We start from the raw sequence: 21,779 nt of genomic DNA on the forward strand, positions 1-21,779 counted from the left end.
CTCCTTTCTGAATCTTAAGACTAGAGCCATATTAGTATACTTAAGGTGGATAATACAGTGCCCGTAGGAAGAAAAAAAAAGTGCAACTTAAAAGGCTTTGTGAAATAGACTGATAAATCCTAAGAAAAGAAGTAAAGAAATTCCCACTGCTAAAAAGCTACTTGATGTGCTGTTGGCTTTTATGTCTGTTCAGTGTGCTTCTGCACTGTTTCTGAGCAGTTCTTTATCATATAAAGCACTATCAGGACTCCATTGCTATCAGCCAACGGGCAAAGGTGTTTGTTATCAGCCCCAATGGACTATCTTTTATCCCATAAAGGAAATTGAACAGCAGGCTACTTTTCTGAGCACCAGAGTATCAATATTTCGAGCAAAGGAGTCCACAAAACAAATAAGAAAAATGCAGGCTTTTTAGAACATGCTGTCAGGAGGCAGACATTTCTACAGCATCTTTTAAAAGACCGAACCAACTTCTCATGAACTATACATTATACAAGAGCCGAAGTAACTGATTCTGGGGCAAATTAGGATTTGTGCATGTAAGTCATTTTTCTGTGATGTAGTCTGCAAACAAATCAGGTTGTCAAATTGCTGCACTTTCAATTTCATCTTCTACATTTTACACTGACAGAAAAAAAAGTGGAAAAATGTTTTAAAAGTGTACACAGTTTCACAAACGTTTGTGAATATGTGTACAGATATATATATATATGCCAAAATGTATAGTATTCATGACTTGTTGGCCCGGCGCTCAGAAACATACAGGAAATTCCAAACTTAACCATGCTCGACTGAAATAAAGCCACATGCTGCAGTATACACTGAAGGCGATATAACACTTGCCCGCACTCTGGCATGTTTTGTATCTCATACTCAATGATGTCTCTGTAATTACAGCTGTTTGTTTATTTCAGACATTGCCAAAAATACACTAGCTTAAAGAACCAATTCTAAGTTGAACACCTGGTATTTAAAGTCGTTATTCCATAAACTACAGCGAGATCCAAAGATAAGGGTAGGAAGGCAGCCTGTTCTTCTTTTCTAGGAGGTGTACCTACAGTAACTGACATCCACTGCCATCAGGTCCGACAGCCTTGGACGCAGCATGACCGCCACTGTCCTGCCCAGTCTGAAGTGGGGGAGTCATTGAACAGGAGAGGGGTCCAGTGCTAACACTCCTCTTCAAGGTAACCGTGACACAAAAGGGCGGTAGTCCGTGACAACAGCTGTGTGGGTGGAAGCCAGCACCCTCAACAGTGCACAAATTAGACAGGAAATTCAGAATCTTTATGTCCAAAAACCACAGGGGAAAGACAGCTGCATCCATGTGTGGAGCAAGAAACAGAAGGAGCACACAATAAACACTTAGGGTTTCAAACCAGTGGAAGATCCTTCTTGTAACTTGGGCAGACAGGGATCTGAAAATGGTTATCATTTAACCACACAGACAGGAAACTCAGACTAATCCTGAGTGCCCTTTTTTAGAGCACCCGGAAATATGTTGAACAAAAGCCCTCCCACAGGTGTGAGAGCTGAGCTGCTTGGCTCACATGTTTGACAAGAAGTGCTTCTATCTCCAAGGCAAGGGCGCAGCCGGAAGTTGATGTGTAAACGTACACATGGGACAGTCCGGTCCTGGTGAATGTCAGTGACCTAGTTTCAGCCAAGACAATGACATAGACCCCCAGGCACTGGAGCTGGAGCAGGTGGTAAAATGGCCCCAGGAACTGGGTAGAGCAACTACTGGATCCATTGGCAGAAAAATGCTTCTGGCCCTTGCATGGAAGTAATGGCCTTGAAGTTCTCTGTGCAGTCAGAAAATCATCATTGCTGCCAGATCATGCTGTCCTGAATCAGCAAGAAGGAATCCAAGAAGCAGCAGTACCTGGGGCAGACAACAACTCCGCTCACAACCTGCCTGTGACACTTGACATGAGCAGATGTCCTTGGGCTTCAGAAGTCTGTCTGGGGCAGGGGGCTCAAAGGAGAGAAAGGTCCCAAGGCAACCAGATCCATATAAAAGCAAGGGAAGAGAAGGAATGAGCTTCTCACCAGAAAAAACAAACTTGATTATTATTATGATCGCTGTTGATGTCGTTGTTACTATTCTATAATATATATTTTGTAAGAGGCGGGGATAAGGAGTTCAAAAACATGCAGCTCTATAAAGAGTTCTTTGGTTCGTAGTCATTGTCAGGAAACAGTTCTTTCCGGGCCCTATGCGGACGACACGGTCCGAAAGGTGAAGAAACAATAGGGAAAAATATCATGCAGGAGTCGGTCAGGAGACAGGGGGGCGTGTCCGAGGTGAGCAGGTGTCCAGGGGAAGTGAGTCCGGGGCAAACAATCCAAGCATAAATCCAAAAAGGGAAATCCAAAACGGGAGGCGAAGTCCAAGACCAGGGTATCCATCCGAAATAACTAAAAACCAGAACCGGGTCGGGACCGGTGGGACAGGGAATCAGGAACAGGAAACTAAAACCATAACGGAGCCAGACGCAGCAGGACCCCGGGCTCTCACGAAACGGGATTCAATGAGAAGCCCCAAGCAATCGCCTGCATCTGGCTTTAAAGGTGGAACTAAAGAGGGTCTGGAATAAGAAACAGGTGTGGGGAATGGGGCAGAACGAGGAAGGGCTGGAGCGCCCTTAAGAGGAGGAGTAACGATCGTGACAGTCGTGCTTTCGCTAGAGAGACACCAGAGAGGGTGAGAGGAGTCTACACTTGACCAACAGATAGAAGCTCTCTATGCCCCCTTAAGGAAGGGAGACATTACACTCCCGACTCACCTACTGGCAGCTCTGGTACTAGGTACAGCACTGGTATGTGTTCAGTCCTGGTAGTAGAGATGTCCTGTTGGTTGAATCCTACTCTTCAAAACGAAAGGGAATCTCTAGATTTAGACAAAACAGAACAGCTGCAAGGTTTTCATTAATGTCTGTCTTCCAAGATCTTCCCCCAAACTAGACTTCTAACTCATTTAACTGTTAGCGGGGTGCAGTGATGGGAGCTTTATTTTTGTGGGTGAGCTTTCTGCTTCCCAGTGGGATGGTATCAAGCTGTCTTTGTTAAGTACAGGAAATCAATACTTTAACAAACTGAGAATTAGTTGAAAAAAGAGCCAGTGTTGCACATTTTATATTACCTCAGGCTGGAAGACTTGCCTTGATCTGTTTTAATGATAATTGTTCAAGAATTAATCTTCCTTGGATAAGACTCCGCATATTTATTTGTATAAGGTAAATACATTGTGCCCTTCTTTTTTATTCAGCCTTAATTCTCTTGTCCTCAGAATAGCACTCATAAATTGTGATATTAATAAGAGTAGACTGGTCTGAAAAAAGAATGCTTGTATGATTCCTAGAACAATAAATCAAAGACAGCCAAGCACACAGCACCATCTTCGCTGGCAAGGAGTTCATGGCACTGCTGCTGAAACTAGTTGTGAATCTGCTTTTTCTGAAGATCTTCAGATTCTGGTTCTGAATGCAACCCAGAAACTGGCCTGAAGGACATACCCTCTCACAATATACTGTACATTTTAATATGCATTTTATTCTTTATTTTACTGTATTTAAATGATTTTATTTTATGTTTAAGTCACCCTGGATATGTTTTAGCTCATGTGACTAGACTGGTAGGTGACCTTTGCGTCACACATAAGCTGCAGGCTGCCACTTGCTTGGTATCTCTTTAAACCACATAGTTGCTATTGAATACAGTTCCCATGGCTGCTATTGAATATGTCAGGATTTCGGAGATGTACTTAAAAAAAAAAGAAAACACTGGTGCAGATGCTACAAAACAGAATTTTCAGTGCTATTCCAGAGGTATCCAGTCCAGGTCCTTGTTGGCTGGTGTGTCTTCAAATTTCCGTTCCAACTCATTTCTTAATGATCTAAATCAGCCCATTATTGGCTTAATTGGATCAATTTGTCAGTTTCTCCCAGCTCTTCAGGTACTGCTGCTTTAAAGAGACCTACAAAACCTGCAGACACAGTAGCCCCACAGGATCTGAATTAGCTACAGTGAAGGTAATGCCTCAAGCCCATGAAATACTGTCACAAACATCTTCACTGTAGTTTGCGAAAAATATGTTTTATCTTATATTTATTTTAGATTAACAAAAAAGCTTTATTCAATTTCTGAGTGCAAGTCATAGAACATTTACAAGGCCAGATAAATTTCTCTTAGGCTTCTGTTTTAGAAATAAAATATGATTGGCAAACACACGAACTAATATTTAATTATTTCATTGCTGTTCCTTCCCTTTAGCAGCGTAAATGTATTATATTATTATTATATTATTATATTAGAATATTAGATTATTACATTTCTAGAGTTTCTCAGTGCTGCTGAAATACAATTTCCGTATTACAAAAAATCAGATTACTAATAGTTTTTCACATGAACTGTAATTACATATGCTCCATCTGAGAAGAAATGACTGTCATTCTCCTTAATGTTTTCAAATGCAGATACAATTGTTTGAAATGTCAGGATATAAATTTTAGAAAAGTTGTTTTGATTCGAGTAGGGAAGCCTAACTGTTAATGAAACCAGATGTTGCTTAATAGTGGAATTATGTGATCTGAATAACACATAAAGATTATGTAAAATAATCTCTCTTGTTTTCCAACCACTGTTAAATCCATCCATCCATAAATAATTTTATTAAATTTAAAAGGGGTAATAAAATGCATGCATATCTTTCCCATTGTTTCTGTAAGTGTTTGTTAATTTACCAAATCCCCTTTGTTAAGTCCCCATGATCCTACCTATGTGATACTGGAAGGTGATGCACATTAGTCAATTAATAGTCTGTTAAATGACAACAGTTCCACTCAATTTAGCTACCATTGGTTGGGTGGCTGATATATTCCCATGGTTTTAGTCTGGGAAATGTGACCTAGCTTTTGTAAAACATTGTGCAGATTCCAGGCTTTTTTTGAATAAACTTTTGTGAGAAACACATGCAGTAACTTGATTGAAATCATACATTTTGTGCAAGCACACAACTATGTATAGTAATAGTTTCTGGATTTTTTCCTGCCAGTGAGACTTTTTTATTGCATCGGCTGTAAGGCTGTGGACAAGCCCATCTATGTAGGTCGATTTGTGTCAATTTGTAAGTCGTATGCAGCCAACATATTGAAATAGTGGATGTTCAAAATGAAGACAGGCTATGAAAGTTGGCTTAAATTTATTTGTAGGAAAATACAATAATGCAAAGTATAAAAACTGTTTCCCCACAGAAATGTAATTTTCAAAAGTTTTAAATATACTGTACAGTATATGCATCACAATGTATAAATCGACTTTGAAATAGGCCTAAAGTCAGAGGGCTGTTGTTTAATTCTTAAGCCAATATGGTGAAATTAGAAGATGTTAAAACAAATTGAAGGGGAAAGCCACACATAAAGGCTCCCCTTTAAAGCAAAGCAGTCCCACTGGAAATGCTGGTAATGGCACCTATTATGCACTTCCCTTTCAAGACCTTACCTTCTGACAAGGGTATTAAAATGTAATAAATCAGCCATTAAGAACCGGCACTAGCAATTGAAAAACTATTAATAACAAAACCATCACTGAAGAAAACCAGCAGGTAATGATAGCCAAGGACTGAAGCACCTAATTACATAATGTCTGTTTTATTTCTAATAGTCTCTAATGAGAGCTGCACTGCTTCGTCCCCAGAAAGCAAAGCCTCCAGGCTGATCCTTCTGACCAGAGATTCATTAACGTAACAGCAACTGTGTGAGAAGAACACGCCGGGCCCTACAATCAGCTAAGAATCACACAATCTCCTCGCTTAAACCCTACACCTGCCATGAGTGTTACAGGCCACTCCAAAATATACAGTATAAGGCTCCCACAGATTTCGTCACCCACCTATAACCTGAGCACGTGTTGGGCTCAGCATTGTATTAAATCCAACAGTTCAGACAACTTTCATTTTTTCTGTTGATCCATATCCATTAGAGACTTCAGACATTGGAGCTCATTGCAAGAGGAATTGGCATGGAGCAATACCATGTCAGCTAAGGACAGAGATTCTACAGGAGCCAATAGCATTGCCTTTCTATTCCTTGTGTTTTGTGATGTGTATGCTTCATGATGCCTACACCGTCAAGCATGCGTTCTCTAAAAGCTCTATATTTCCAAGAATAATAACATTTGGAAATAAATAAACAATAAATTAATAAATTTGGGGGCCATCCTAAGCAGAAACGTTTTTCCGGATTTCCATTAAAATTAATTTGTGAGATTTTTTTAAGTGATGTGTAGCAAATTGCTTTCATTCAATTGTTGACAATTATAAAGCCAGTAAGATATCTGAATTCATACTACTCTTCAACACAGCATCGACTAGCCCCACTTAATTCTCATAGAACTGAACTAGCTACTTGAAGTACTATTTCCTTAGTGAAAATAAATGTAAAAATAATCCTGAAGTAGAGTTCATGCTTATTTGGAACTGCTTTGCCACTTTTTCAGCTGTCAGTTTTTATTGATATATTCATTAAATGAACCTATTCTCTCTTATCAATTACTTCTGACAGTGTTCTGTAGCCACCCTCAGTTGACAATGAATCAATTTACAATTATGATTCTTGATGGCCCATGACAGCAACTTGCAAAAATGTCATTTGAAAGTTCATGGTCGTTAGGTGAACATTAAAATGATACACAACATTGTAAAACTGAGTTTGGTTTATATTTATAAATGTCTTAATGGCGGCGTATGCTAAAAAAGGTTTGTGTTTTCCCTATCATGACAACATGCATAAGGATACATTGGCACAGAACACAAATCCTTAAAAAAAGAAAAGCAATGCAATTTGGTCTCACATATTTGTTAGCTCCGTGCATCATTTTATTCATTACAAACTAAGACACGGAACATGGCCGATAAAAATGGAGAGTATACACACCCCACGCCTACTGACTTGCAATCTATCTTGACAGTCAGAGCACACTGAACATTTTAGCATCTGGACCGAAGTGTGCTTGTGTACAGCCATCGTTCACTTAAACACATGGGCAGAGCTTTGATTATTGAATATTCATTGTCATCCAGCCCCAAAACCTAAAGGAAGGTAGATCGCACATCGCCACACATTAACTGGTAATGTGATGAGAAAAAAGAAATGGGATTGTTCAAAGGTAGTCATTCACCCCTGTTTGTGATACATGTACTGTATGCATTTTGAGATTCGATACACTGCATAGCATTTTATGCAAACAAATACATACAGTGAGAATTTTTTTTTTTAATCAGAGCCTTATTTGGCTAAATACAGATAATTTAACAAACATTATTGAAGGGTAATTGAGGGTTAAGCATTATACAATAGTTTAATTATATATATTTATACATATAAAATAGCTGTAAGTATTGAATATATGGATTGTGGGATATACTGTACAGTATGATTCTGTCACATGTTTGATATTTTCACAACACTATGGCACAGAAATGCACTATGCATAGTGCTCCTCTTAAGAAACATATTAATTCTGCTGCACTCAGGATATCCTGATTTGCTTCAGACAAGCCACACCAGGGCAGAAAAAAAATCATTTGAATTCCCTGTAATTCACAGACTTTTATTTCTCTCAAAACACACCAGTTCTGACTCTAACTCAACAAAAAAACATATTCATTGTACATATCTATGAATTCCTTATAATTTCCTATTTTTAACCCTCTGTTATCTTGTGAAATGTTTGCTTCCACACGTATAGGTCTTTTGCTGCTGTAATGCTTTGCATTTTTTTTTTGCCTTCATCACAAAACATCTTTCCTTACTCCCTCCGAGCAATTTTAACATCGTTTTCTAAACTGCATCTGTATCTGTAGTTCTTTGTAATTCCAGTATACCATATGCTTCCACACTTTGACCTGTTTATTTTCAAGATAAGTCTTTTAAACAATTGCAGTTTCATATTCAATTCTTCAGGTAGGTACTGTAGGTAGGATAATCTGTTTTAATATTTAAAATTTAATAGTATTTTAGCAGCAGGACCGTCTTCACTCAATTGCACAGCATATTCTCTGCGGAAAATAAAAATGATTTAGTTATTTTAGCCTGACTGTGCAGAACATTTCCTTCAGTTGAGGACATTTTGTCCTGCTTGTGTCCTCCTGTCCCTGTTTGCTCTACTCTGGATGAGATTCTGCAGCACTTTCTTTTGTGTAGACAATATTCTTCCATCCCTTTATTTAGGTTCTATGTTTTAACTAACTATATCTATGTTTGTTTAATTTACTCAAAATAGAAAAAATACTTTGCTTGTCACATATAAATATTGTAACTCCCAAATGAGTCTAAGATGTCTATTTGGCAACATTCGACGAACATAAAAACAACAGGTTGTAAAACATGCACACTAGTCTGCCCTAGATTTAAAATAGTTACTGGTTTATAAATCTTGGTTTATAAATAAAAAGTCATAAATTTAAAGGCACTTCTGTGTCTACATTGTAATGACCATGTGAGTGAAGAATGGGATACTGTAGGAAAACAATCATAAAATAATTTCCACCGACTGAAACAATATTTGTATTTTAAAAAGCTTACGATATTTGCGATTGTTTGTTTTCTCTTGAACTTGTATAAAAGGGAGAGTAAGAAAATAAAACTAGTTATTTCATAGAAGCCCCACTACAGTATATTGTACATCCAATATAATGTGTTTTTTTTTTATCATAGTGTGTTTTTTCTTTCCTTGACTGGGCATTTTGAAGCCGTATTGACTCACTTGCCTCCTCTCAATGAATTTCACAGCATTTTACAAGAATTTGGCCACTTTTAGGAGAGCTCTGTAGTACTGATATAATTATCTTAACTTGTTTAATCTGCTTCGCCACTGAGAAAACAAACAAAAATCCGGACGCTGTCAATCCCTGAAATTTATCTTGATCTAAACATTTGTATTCTACTTGAAACGTTTCACATGATGAATTATTAAAACTGTTTAACTGTACTGCAGCCTGCTGGAGGTAGCAGATTAAAAAAATATCCTTGCTTTTGCTCCGAGGACACCCAGCTAATGAAAAATGGCTTGGCGTTATTGTGAAACAATTGTCTGTAGTGTAATCAAGTCTGTTTGTGCCCTGCAACTACACCGGAGTATAATGATACATGTGTCATTAACCAGCTGCTATGTGTGCCTGAGGAAACTGCAAAAATTTGTACAGTATGATTTTCTTTGTATTCGCTTTATATTCAGTTCTAAATCAATTTGTACACGGGTGAAAAAGCATACCTGTTGAGTGGAGTCTTGAAAACATTCACATAGACACTCATCATCTTAGAAAGATGTTTTCCAACTTTACTTTAATGCAGTGTCATGTGCGGTTGTGTTGTCATTATTATTAGTAGTAGAAGTACTACTGTATATAATCAATTGATGAATTGATAATTATGCATGACAGACATTAAGCATTTAAGGACCCCTTAAGGTACCCAGAAACATCTTTACAGAGTCTTTCATTCTTGGCTTCTCATTTCGATCTTGAGATTCTGCATTTTTATGTATTCATTTATTTTTTCAGGAACAGTAATGACCGGCCGATCGCTGCTTTAAAGCAAGAGAAGTGCATGTATGAGAAGTGTAAATGAGAGAAGTGCATGTGAGAGATGTGCATTTGTGGGTAGGGCATGTGAGAGTGGGGCATGAGAGAGTGGGGTATGTGAGAGTAGGGTGTATGAGAGTAGGGTGTATGAGAGTAGGGCATGTGAGAGTAGGGCATGTGAGAGTAGGGTGTATGAGAGTAGGGCATGTGAGAGAAGGGCATGTGAGAGTAGGGCATGTGAGAGAAGGGCATGTGAGAGTAGGGTGTATGAGAGTAGGGCATGTGAGAGTACATGTGAGAGATGTGCATGTGAGAGATGTGCATGTGAGAGAAGAGCATGTGAGAGATGTGCATGAGAGAGAAGTGCATGTGAGAAATGTGCATTTGAGGGTAGGGCATTTGATAGATGTGCATGTGAGAGATGTGCATGTGAGAGAAGTGCATGTGAGAGAAGTGCATGTGAGAAATGTGCATGTGAGAGAAGTGCATGTGAGAAATGTGCATGTGAGAGAAGTGCTATTTATGCTCACTGAACAGATAGATGGAGGGTAACAACAGAATTTATGACAAATTAAAAACATTCCGATTTTTTTTGTGGGCACCAAAGTACACTTTAATTACAGACACCTGATGCCAAACGGTGACAACAGGTTTATCAAGCCTCTGTCTAGCAAGGGAATTATTGCTCTCATGGTGGTCTTGGAGCTGTGTTCGTTAGCTCTGCAGGCTCTCTTGTGAGGCTCCTCTGTGGGAGATAATGCTGAGCGCTCGCCAGAGCCCAGCCGCGGCTCCCTGAAAGCTCTTACTCAATCAATGACCTTGTTGCCATGGCAGGCTAACACTAGGTGCCATGGATGATGATTTGATTGCCTTCTCCCACTGAAGTGAAAAAGAGAAGACAGACTAAATGAAATCCCATCCATCTTAATGAAATACAATTATTTTCTCCTTATTAATCATTTAAAAATCAATATGTCTCTTCTTGGTGAGCCTCACCGGAATTTGTCATCCTGCGCCAGACTTCAATGCATCTTGTCTCGTAAAGACAGTTATAAGTTCAGTCACCTGTGTCCTTTTTGTGGATAGTGGCACTTCTTCACTCACTATATAAAAAATAGCAAGTGAAGGAAAAGAATTTTAAAAACCGGTTCAGGATGTTAACCTTCAGGTGGATAGAAATTCATGAGGGATCAGCTCTAATCTTGCCTTTTGATTCTTTTACGCTAATCAATCCACTAAAACAATGATACAAGAGGATGTTATTAAAGTTTGCCATCATCATTTTAAGAGTACTGGTAGCTCAGCAGCAAATATGCTGTTGTCTGTATTTGTAGCCTTGGATAATCAAAAAATGTGTTTGATGTTTTTTATTGTCTAAGTATTTTCAGGAAGTAGGATATTTTATTTAATTTTATTTTGTTCAGAGAAAAACATCATTAGTAATGGGCAGCAGGGTGACACAGGGGGTAGCATTGCTGCATCACAGTGCTGAGGCTCTGGACACAGCTCCTGGGATACTCTCTGCATGGAATTTGTTATTCCTGTGTTCCTGTGGGTTTCTTCCGAGTGCTCTATATTCCTTCCACAGTCCAAAGCCATGCAGGTAGGTTAATTAGCTTCTGGGAAAATTGGCCCTGGTGTGAGTGTGTATGTGTGCCTTGTAACGGACTGGTGTCCTGCCCAAGATATATACTGCCTTGCACACGTTGCTTGCCACATGACTCTGTATTGGATAAAGTGGTCAGATAGGAAAAAGAAACCTTTAAATCTTGACATTGAAAATACGACATTTTTTTCTGGATGATTACTGGATTAGTAAATCCAGTTACGTTTCTAAGTAAATAAGTTTTATCAATGCTGAGCATTATGAGGTCGTCCAGACAGGATGTTATTATTTTATCAGACATGGTCTGTGTTATCAGGGCAGCATCTTCCTAAGCGTGACCGTTAGTGCCTGATGAATGAATAGCTGGGAAAAATAAAGTTATTTGTTTTAGGAAAGAACAGATGCAAACATGCTAAGGGGTTAGTCAGAACACAGCTCATTGTTTTGTTGTTTTATTGCTTTAAATAATATGAAATAGCTGAGCCACAGCACAGTACAAGTAACTTTAAGAAAAAAGATGGAAGAAGCAAAGTATTTTGGATCTTGCTTCTTGCTTAAAGGAAATTAAATCTGTCAATCTGCTATACATCATTTTTATAGCAGTGACAAGCCTCTTCCTTGTACACAACACCCCAAAAGAAAAGCTTTTTGTTGTTTTTGAAAAATTGCAAAAGAAGTAATGGTTTCACTGACTCAATCCTTTGTTTTCTCTTTCAATAAAGCAAGCGAGAAGTGCCATATATGATGTATTATTGTTTAGGTACAATTCTTACAACGCAGTGCATAACCAAAGCCATGTTTCACGGTAAAGAAGCCATAGTTTACTGCCCCTGTGGCTCTGATGAGAATATAATGTTCTACAGCTTATAAATGCTTTAGGTCAATACTTGATTTGCTCCAGCTTGTTCATCCAGTGAGCAGGAGGTCTAAGAATATATCAAGACTTTCGACAGGACCTGAATATAGCCCAGCGCAGTGTATTCTCCCTGGTGTTTTTAAACAATTTAAAACATTGGAGGCCTGGGTGAGGTTCTCCTTGATGGAGAGTGCTCTTCGAAAGGCCCCATCCTGTCAGGACGAAGACGAGATAATTAGATCCAGGTAATGCATTGGACTCCCAGCTGGGAGTGCGGAGCACAAACAAGTTATCTGTATGCCACGGGATCGGGATGGCAAAATTGTGAGGGATTCATCAGGTTGTGAGGAAACAGCAGTGGGACAATGAACCTATCATGCCTGTATCATGGCCTATCACCAAGAGAGACGGCACTCTGCACTGCACGCACAGCCACAGTCAGCACAGTGCTCTCTGCTTCCCTTCATTTATTTTTTCCATCAGGACCGGCTACAACGCAAGCAACATACACTCCCTGGTGAAAAAGGTCTCCCTCCGAAAGCAGCTGGCTCATAATGGATGAAACTGGTGTCTCTTCCCCACCTTCCTGGAAATATTAAGTGCTGCAGCAGGATCAGTCCTCTTAGGGACCCATGCTCACACTTTGCGAAAAAAAACTTTTGGATGTTTGCTGAACTTGTGTTCCCGACTTTGCACCGTTCCCACAAAGTTTGCATAGATCACAAAGATTCAACGTAGATTAAGGGCTCAAGTGCGTCAGTTTTTTAAATATTATGTTGGTGGCAATGTTTTCATTATCGCATTAAAGGAGCGTCTTACCCATAAGACTAGTCCTCAGAAAAGCATTAGCTGTATCCATTAAAACGACAGGTGGTAGCACTTATGTTACACAAATCACATAAGTTAACACAAATAAAAAAAATACATACATGAGTGTAATAACATTATTTATGCAATCTTAATCAATTGACTTGTTCACGCATGACATAATGAGAGGCTGCCACATACATAATGTTTCGGCTAACACCCTAAACACCCCGTTTATGCAATCTTCGTTCCCTGAGTAGGAAATGATCCTGTAAAACAAGGCAAAATATAGACAAGATATGAAATGCATACTGAGGTAAAGGTGAGGTGCACAAGAGAGAAAAACCCCAAAATGCCAGGGGCTTCAGTCACACCAGAATGATGCTGTGGTGCAACAAAAGTGCAAATGAATGCTTCTGGGGAATATTACAGACAGGAAAATCTCATTGTAAAGCTGTGAGAGCACTGAGACTGTATCAGTCCGCTAACACTGGATACAATCAGTGCACTAAGCTGACAGGGACCACATGTGATCAACCAGAGCCCCCCTCAAGGATGGGTTATGATGACCCAGAAGGGATTACCTGGGGCATCGTTGTCACACAGCAATGAATATCACTGCTAATACAATCAAGCATCGCAGATGACCCTTGACCCTGAATTTAGTCATCAGATGACTCAGTGTCTAATGCAAGTGCTCCTATAATGGTGGCGGCACGACTCGGCATTACTGAGACTCTTGGTTGCTATTTGTACGCCAACCTGCAGAGCAACACCATGGACACAGCCAAAGGTTAGTGTGTCCTGATGACTCCCGAATCCTCCGTGTCTTATTTAGGGCCGACTTGGAGTTGTCAGATTTAATTTTTACCGCAAAGTGTTTTGGTTGATAATATTTTCTGGTCTGTCCCTTGACTGTTGCTATGGCAGCACCAATGTCCATGAGCTCCCTTTATCTTTCATCACAAGAATGCTTTCTACAAGGCAAGGGTCACTCGAGAGCTTCTGCTTCAATTCAGGATCAACACATTGTGTTGTCCTGGTTTTTACTGGATCTTAGATGCATGGCCTATTGTCAACCACTGATAAATATATTTTCAAACACTAATTGTCAGTTATCAATGCAGTTCCTTTGTAGTTTGAATGGTGGAATGTCTCTGGGGTAAATTAGGAAAATGGGCAACATCCCTGCCACAGATGACATTCAGAATTTTTTTAAGCAAAATTGTTACAAAACTTTACGTGAACTGATGTACAATATTTTACACTCCAAAGGGATCATTTCTTGGTGCCGCTATGGTTGACATAGCTGCCTCTCAGCCTGAGATCAGTTCTGTCTGCCAGACCTTCTAGAATAAACATCACTATATTGTGTCTGAGGTTACAGTTCTGAAATGATGCTGTACTCTTTCACCAGAAACCCTGAATAGACAAGAACAAGTCACCCCCATTTGGAGGTTTGCATAGATACTCTATGACAAAAGAGTAAGAAATGCCTTAATTAGAATAATACTTAAATGTACAGGTACATGTTGGGAGAATTCATTTTTGGAAGGTGTGCACATTCTTTTCAGTTTTACAAATCTTTTGTTTGTTTAAGAAGCAATCAGCTTACCACCACGGGTTTCGGGACAGCACAGCTAAAAAGCCACAGAGTATCCAGGAGAAGCAGTGCCTGCTCAAATGCACAGAAAATGGGCAGCACACAGGTAGATCAGCATACCACAGAGGATACATATTTAATATTAATTGGACATTATATTTACAAGCTATAGTACGTCCTGATCACAGAAAGCAAAAAGGCAAACAAAACAAGTCCAGAAAGCTGCACCTGAGCACTCCTCCACTGTTTGTCACTACTCCATGAAACGTGCAAACTGTTAACCACACACCAGTCTTTCGCTGTATTTCTTGTGTTTTTATTTATTCTGCCAAGCGTATTTTATCTGGCCAGCAAACTATTATCATTCAAGGAGTAACAAACAGATCCACACAAGTAATAGAATGACAAGACCATCCCAGCCCCTGAAGTGTGACTTGTTGTTTCACTGTATTCACAGAGAGATTTGTATCTTAATGTTAGTTCTCTGTTTAACAGCCTCTATTGCTCCCACAGGATTCATTCAATCAGCCCATGCTGCTGGCTGATTAGCTGAGACTAGGCAACCAACGCTTGTGCTGCTGTACCTTCATTCCACACTGATGCTGTGAGTTATAAAAGAAAGCGAGTTGCTTTTGAATACAATACAGGATTATGAAAATCAACACAAAAATGTTCCGAAGAAGAGCATACAGGTCTTTGTGAATAACTAATATTTCCTTTTCACAGCTATGAGCAATGGGATGAATATACAGTATATAAGCTTCAAAGGTTACTGTGAACATGGTATAGAACAAACATAATATGAATGCATACAGCCTTACTCTTGGAAACGGTAATAATAATAATAAAATGATGATGATGATGATGATGATGATGATAAGCCATCATATCAGCCTGCAACTCACAACTGGTTGCCGCTGGAAGAGGTGTTAGTGGGGCCTTTACCAATCATGGCCTCCTAATAATATCCATCTATGAATTGGCTTCATTACTCTGCTCTTCTCCCCACTGAGAGCTGATGTGTGGGAAACCAGGGGTGCGGGCCAGGGTTCAGGAGCCAGGAGATCCAATCCGAGACAGACAAGATTAAAACCGGAACTGGATCCAGAACAGGAACAGGGATGGGGAACCAGGAGGATAAAAACAGTAAAGAGGCCAGGCGCTCTGAGCCCCGGACTCAGCAGGTCAGGACGCCGTGATAGTAGGCGGGGTTCTGGGCGCCTGTCTTCCAACGCAGAGACATGAAAAGCAAGAGCGCCAGGCTTTAATGAGGGGGCAGGTGCATGTACTAAACTAAAATACGGAGGAGGGATTACGATCGTGACATTTTATTGGACTAATTATCCAACAACAAACACCTGACCAGCAAGAGACACCTGTGAGCCAACTACTTAATTCTTCCCCTCTTTCATTAATAAAGATGCTATTTATAGTTTCATGCTCTCAATATATTTAATTGATTCAAGGCTGGATGATTGTAATTTATTCATGTTTACTTTATTCAATTATTATTGCATTATTAAATATAAAATACAAGGCGTAGTACTTGTCAGTCATGTGTTTTCATGAGAAATGATTAAAGAAAATCCCAGTTTAGACTTTACTTCAAGACTATCTTTGTGATACATTCACTCTGTTTGTATATGTATTTCTAAACTAAATTGTGTTATTTGTGCACAAATTCATTGTTTGCTAATGTTGACTTCATGTGCACAAAAAGGCAGAATGAGAAGTCATAAGACAGATCAATCATCTATACTACTTTGACTGGATGAAGAATAAATAAATATTCATAATCATAGTTCTTTGCAAGTGCTACTCATAGCTCCCGCCCTAGCCTGAATGTTACATAAAAGATCTTATTTACTGGTAAAATAACATTACCAATCTATTAACAATTCTCCGATATCTCACCAACCCACATATCTAAAGGGAAACAAGAAAGGTTACGTGGAGTCTGGAAGAACAGCCTTCTGCCGACAATCAGAATAATAATGAAAGCTCCAGACAGTGTCCACCAGCTCAGTGCCTTGAAATAACTCTCAGAACTCTTGCGGCTTATTATGAGATTTAAAAACAAGAAAGTCAATTGTTAACAAACTTAATAGACTGGCAAGATGCCAAAGGCTGGGTTGTATAACTGACATGTGGCTTTTTCACAACTGTCAGCAGGTAAACTGTAATTAAAAACACAGTGCCAAGACTTCCAGGGGAACGAGGGGAAAAAGACTCCTTTTAGCTCCCAGTATTTATCTATAATTGCAGGTTCTATCCCCCCCCTTTCAAAATGTCAGTGTTAAGAGAACTCAAGAGCTGCATTGTTCAGTCTCTAATTGCAAAGTTCATTAAATGTAATTAAATCGTTGTATTAGTTTGTCATTGTCCTACTGTATTCTGTCGAATATTTGTTAAGATAAGCCATGAGGGCAGGAAGAAAATGGCACCACACACGTGCATTAACTAGCCAGTGTTTAAAGCTACGTGTTTGGGAGTGGTCTCTTCAGAGGCAGGGGGTACGATTCCCGTCCTTGTACAAACAGGAGGAGGCCGTATGGCCTGTCTACAGTGTAGCCTATTTGACGCTTATTATCAAGGGGTTTCTGCTGTGATAGGAGAAATCTAAAATGTTAAAGTGTGCCTTAGTGGATGCATGTTCGGTATTTACTTCAAATAAGTATCTGGGCTGTGCCACAACCTGTCACTGGCTTGAAAAGCATCTCCTTTTAGGTTCTTTAGTGCACCTCCACTTCCAATCCCACTGGTGACTCTGTGTCCCCTCCCACAGCAGAGCATTAGGGATCCACACCTGTGTGGAAACTGTGTCCAGTAACACCCTTCTCCCAATGGCATTCCCTACTAATGATTATCCATCACTTTACCATATACTGCAGCAGGCGGACTGTGGCTAAGCACGTGTGTATGCTCCCTGAGCCTCAGACTGCATTGCACTCCAGAACGTCTTCTTTTTGAATTTGCTGTCCAAACCATTTGAGTGAGACAGTTCAATTATTTTGAACTGTTTTTTCTCACACAAAATATATTTTGATCATTTCAGACTAAAAAGTTCTGCTTTGGTTCCAACAGACCATAACACTTTATAACTAAAGGCAGCTCTTACCTTCAAACAGTTGCTTGGAGAACTGAAGGTCTTCTTATCTTTTTATGCCTGGTTTGCAATAAATGTTTGAGTCTTTGACCCCTACAAGACATGTTTCTTCAATTATTTCTTTCTTGCTTTTATGTCTGTATTTTCTAGCCTGCTCAGAGCTGTGCTGCTGCCCTTTGATGTAAGTTTTCCTGGTCTCCCAAAACATGAATGTTTCCGTGTTGTCATGTACATTTTAAACTTAATTTCATTGTGCAGGAACAGACATAAACATAGTAAGTTTTTCAAGTGTTGAGCAATAGGTTTGACAGTGATCAAGAATAGATTGCGTCTTTCTGTGTAATGAAATGTAACATCTGTGTTGTACAGAAAGTAATAAAAGTGAAGCAGAGATCAGGGGGAAAATAACATTGTATGTTTGTGTCTTAAACAAACAGCTAAGTATGGGTTTAAGCCATGCAGTGTGCTGCTAAGATAGTAGAAAAACACTCAAAAGAACAAAATACTCTTTATAGAGGTTTCTATTCCACTAAAATCTCAAAGTGATGAGATCATCACTAAAACATTAGGATTGAGAAATAAAAAAGCATAGAATGAGATTAATTTTCACTTGCTTACTGTCGATTCGATTGATGAACTGAGGGTGTCATCCGTTATTTTATTGGCATGATGTGGGCCATTAGTGCTCTATTTGTAGGAACACAGAGGTGCACTGAAGAACAATTGATCAGTGTTTCTTGACTGTACTTGCACTTTGTAAGAGTAAGGGTGACTCCAGAGCTTGAAAGCAAAATGAAGCTACTTTGCCCGTAGTGTTTTGATATGGAATGACAGCTCAAATGGGAGTAAGAGCAGCATATTAGACATACAGTACAGAGTCCAGTTTGGCAACAAAAACACATCTTGATGAACAATTATAACTCCCTGTATGGATGTAGTGCTTTTCATTTGAAATATTCTGTATGCAGACCGGCTGGCCATTGAACATCTCCCAGACTATCTGAATATGAAATTTTGGAAATGGAATGTCGTTCACAAACTACATACAGGTCATGTTAAGAAATGGTTGGAGATGTTGGAACATGACCAGAAGTTTTGGATCAAGCCTCTATGGAGATGTGGATGTCCCTGAGCAAGCCATTGCTCTCAGGTCCACCCAGTTACATGATGTGGTATCCCCATCTGGATAACCTGCAGTGAACTACTATTCCTTCCGAGGAGGGTGTTGTATTCTGCATGTTGCTGCAAAACCCACAATGAGCTCCACTGCCTTAACTCCCCCCTCTGAATCATTCCACTCAACACAATCACAGAAGTATTTTCCACTTATTCCTCTAATTTTCTTACTACAGGCACTTTTCCAAGGAGGGGAAATAAAGACCTGATTCAGCCAAAGTAAGGATCAGCTGGATATTTTTACATGACACGCATATATTAGATTTACAACACATACAGATTTATAAAGCTACTTATTTTTCCACTAGAGTATTATAAATGAGTCCCATCATTTATTCTCTTTATTGACAGAAAAATAATATTTTGTATTTTTCATAAGAGGAGGTGAAATAAAATATCCACAAAAGTAATTGGATTGAGTCTTTAGATTTAAGGAATTAGAACACATGGACTGCACATTATCTGTTCTCGTGTCAGCAAGCTCTTCTGAGATAACCTGAGCTAATTTACATGCTATTGATCTGTTTGTCCTTCTCTGTTACCAGCAAGTCAATGACAATCTAATTTGATTCTCAAAGCTTTATTGGGGTTGTCTCTGCAAAATGACAAGATATATTGTACCCAGAGCTAACCCAATAAGCACTTGTAGATTCAATTCAGATTTGTCCTTAATATTTCTTCATACTAGAAGGTTGTCGGTTCTTGGTGAGAGGATTATACAGTTCATGAATATGTAACAGGGAAATCTGTGTGAACAGGTGCATTTTACATTTTAAATCAATTGAAAACAACTCCGCATTTGTAATGACAACTTAGGCAGTACTGATTTGTATAGCTGAGCATTTTAATGCAGAGATCTAAGGACAGTACCTACCTCAAGGACATGACAGTTGGTGTCACAGCTACTACTTGAACCTGCAACATTCCACCTGCAGTACAAACCACTAGATCTGTCTATTCTCTGCTAGTCTGTTTTCACTAACAAAGTTGTCAAACCATGCAAACGCATGACATGTCTATTTTCCTGGACATCAGCATTTTAATTGTAGAATGACTAACATGTTAACAGATGAATCCCCTTCATGTTTTTAGAGTGAACATGTAAGGCCATTTCGAGATCAAGTCTGAGGTCTTGGTTTGAGTAATTTGGGAGATCTTCTGTTTTACATACGGACCTGTCCTAACCAACTCACTGACATCAGATGAGAACTGCTGCACCTTGACACACATGACCTGAGGGACAGGAACGAAATCCTGGAGTAATTTTAGACCTAAATTACGCAGCAGTTCTGCTCCTGTTCCCAGTAAGTGCACCACCGACTTTCTAGATAAATTCGTCCTCAACATGATTAATTAGGATTAAATTACAAGACTCCAGAACACATCAGGTTTTTTACACATTTCACGTACTGACGCTGCCCATGGTGTTCTGTGTTGCTTTTAGGCTTCGACTGGTGCTTGCTCGTGTCATTACAGGAACAATTTTATAGTCTATTTACAGTTCCCATCTAATTTTCTTTCCGTGCAATTTTGACTCTTTACAGTCCAAACATATGATGCATCCACCTTGGTCAAAAAACCTGTTGTGAAGCACGGGGGAATCAACTCACTCTTAAATGTGATTCATGTACAGTATCTACTGTAGTAACTGGTACAGTAACATGCTATCCGCTCTCTGTAGGTTGGCTGAGACCGTGGACATGCAAAAAAAAAAAAGAGTTTATAAAACAAGAAGAATTGCACGTGCAAAGGCAAATGTTAGATTCCCTTTCTAGACAAACCAACTTCCAGAATATCGTGGTGTTTCAATAGCTGTTTGTTGGATACCTGTTTTGAATAGTTCAGTATATGGCAATGTCATTTCAATTCATGAGGACTGATGAAGAACAGAACTGTAGCCAGTGACTTATAAACCTCTAACTCGGTTCAAACACAATGATATACTGTATACAGTATGTTTATTTTTATTTCTATATTACCTGCAAATCCTCCAAAAGGTCTTTTGAGACCCCCCTCCCCCCCCTTCAAACAAGCCAGTAAAATTAATAAAGATGTCCATTAAAGTGCAGGGCTCCACAGGACTGCAACCTGTTCCCAGCTGATGTCAGATCTATAGAGTCAGCAAGGATTTCTAAATTGAAATTACAGCATTATCTGAGGGCAAATTGTACCTGTAATGGAAAAGCCTATATAAAACATGAATGATATTATGTCAGAAAAAGAACTACTCGGATATTGGGTCCTGCATTATATTTAATTATCCGGTATTGATGATGGATTTATTACATTATTTGATTTTTTAATACACACAGCTGAAGCACTGTAGGAAACGTTTGTTTTTTACCTACTGTAGGATCCTTTCAAGCGATTTAATTTCTGAATTAGCTAGCTCTGCATTTGTATTTCAATTTATTTCTTTTTAGCAATCACCGAGTAATCACCTGGATACAGTTTTAATGTGCATCAGGCAAAGAAACAGAACGTGTTCAAGTGGCCTGCTTCCACCTTACAGTATGTCCTCAGAAATGACCAGTTTGGCACAACATAAAATGTCACTAATAACCAGTAATATCAATTAAAATAGCAATGCCAGAATGTCACATTTAAAAATAAAGAACAGGGGCTACAGGCAGAGGGCAAAAAATGGAAGCATCACTGTGAAGTCACTGTTGTAGGGCATCGAGGTGTGGCCAGCATGGCCAGCATAGAGTCTACCAGCATGTGGAATTCTGCAGGAGGGATGTGGCGCCATTTTTCAACCAGAAAGTCAATAGGCTGGATGGAAGTGGGAAAAGCTGCCTCCGAAAATCCCATAAATGCACAACTGAGCTCAGATCTAGTGACTGAGGAGGCGAAGACAGAAGGATGACATCGCGGTCATGCTCCTCTGACCTTTATGTGACCACGCGTGCTCTCGGGATGGGGAGGGGGCATTGTCATCCTTGAAGACACCGCTGAAAAGAAATGCTGCGACATGGGGTGGAGACGATCACTCAGTAGCATTAAGCAGTAACCACCATTGACCAATAAGGCAAGGGAAAA

This window comes from Lepisosteus platostomus, chromosome 8 (genome assembly GCF_059453375.1).
Source record: "Lepisosteus platostomus isolate fLepPlt1 chromosome 8, fLepPlt1.hap1, whole genome shotgun sequence".
NCBI lineage: Eukaryota > Metazoa > Chordata > Actinopteri > Semionotiformes > Lepisosteidae > Lepisosteus > Lepisosteus platostomus.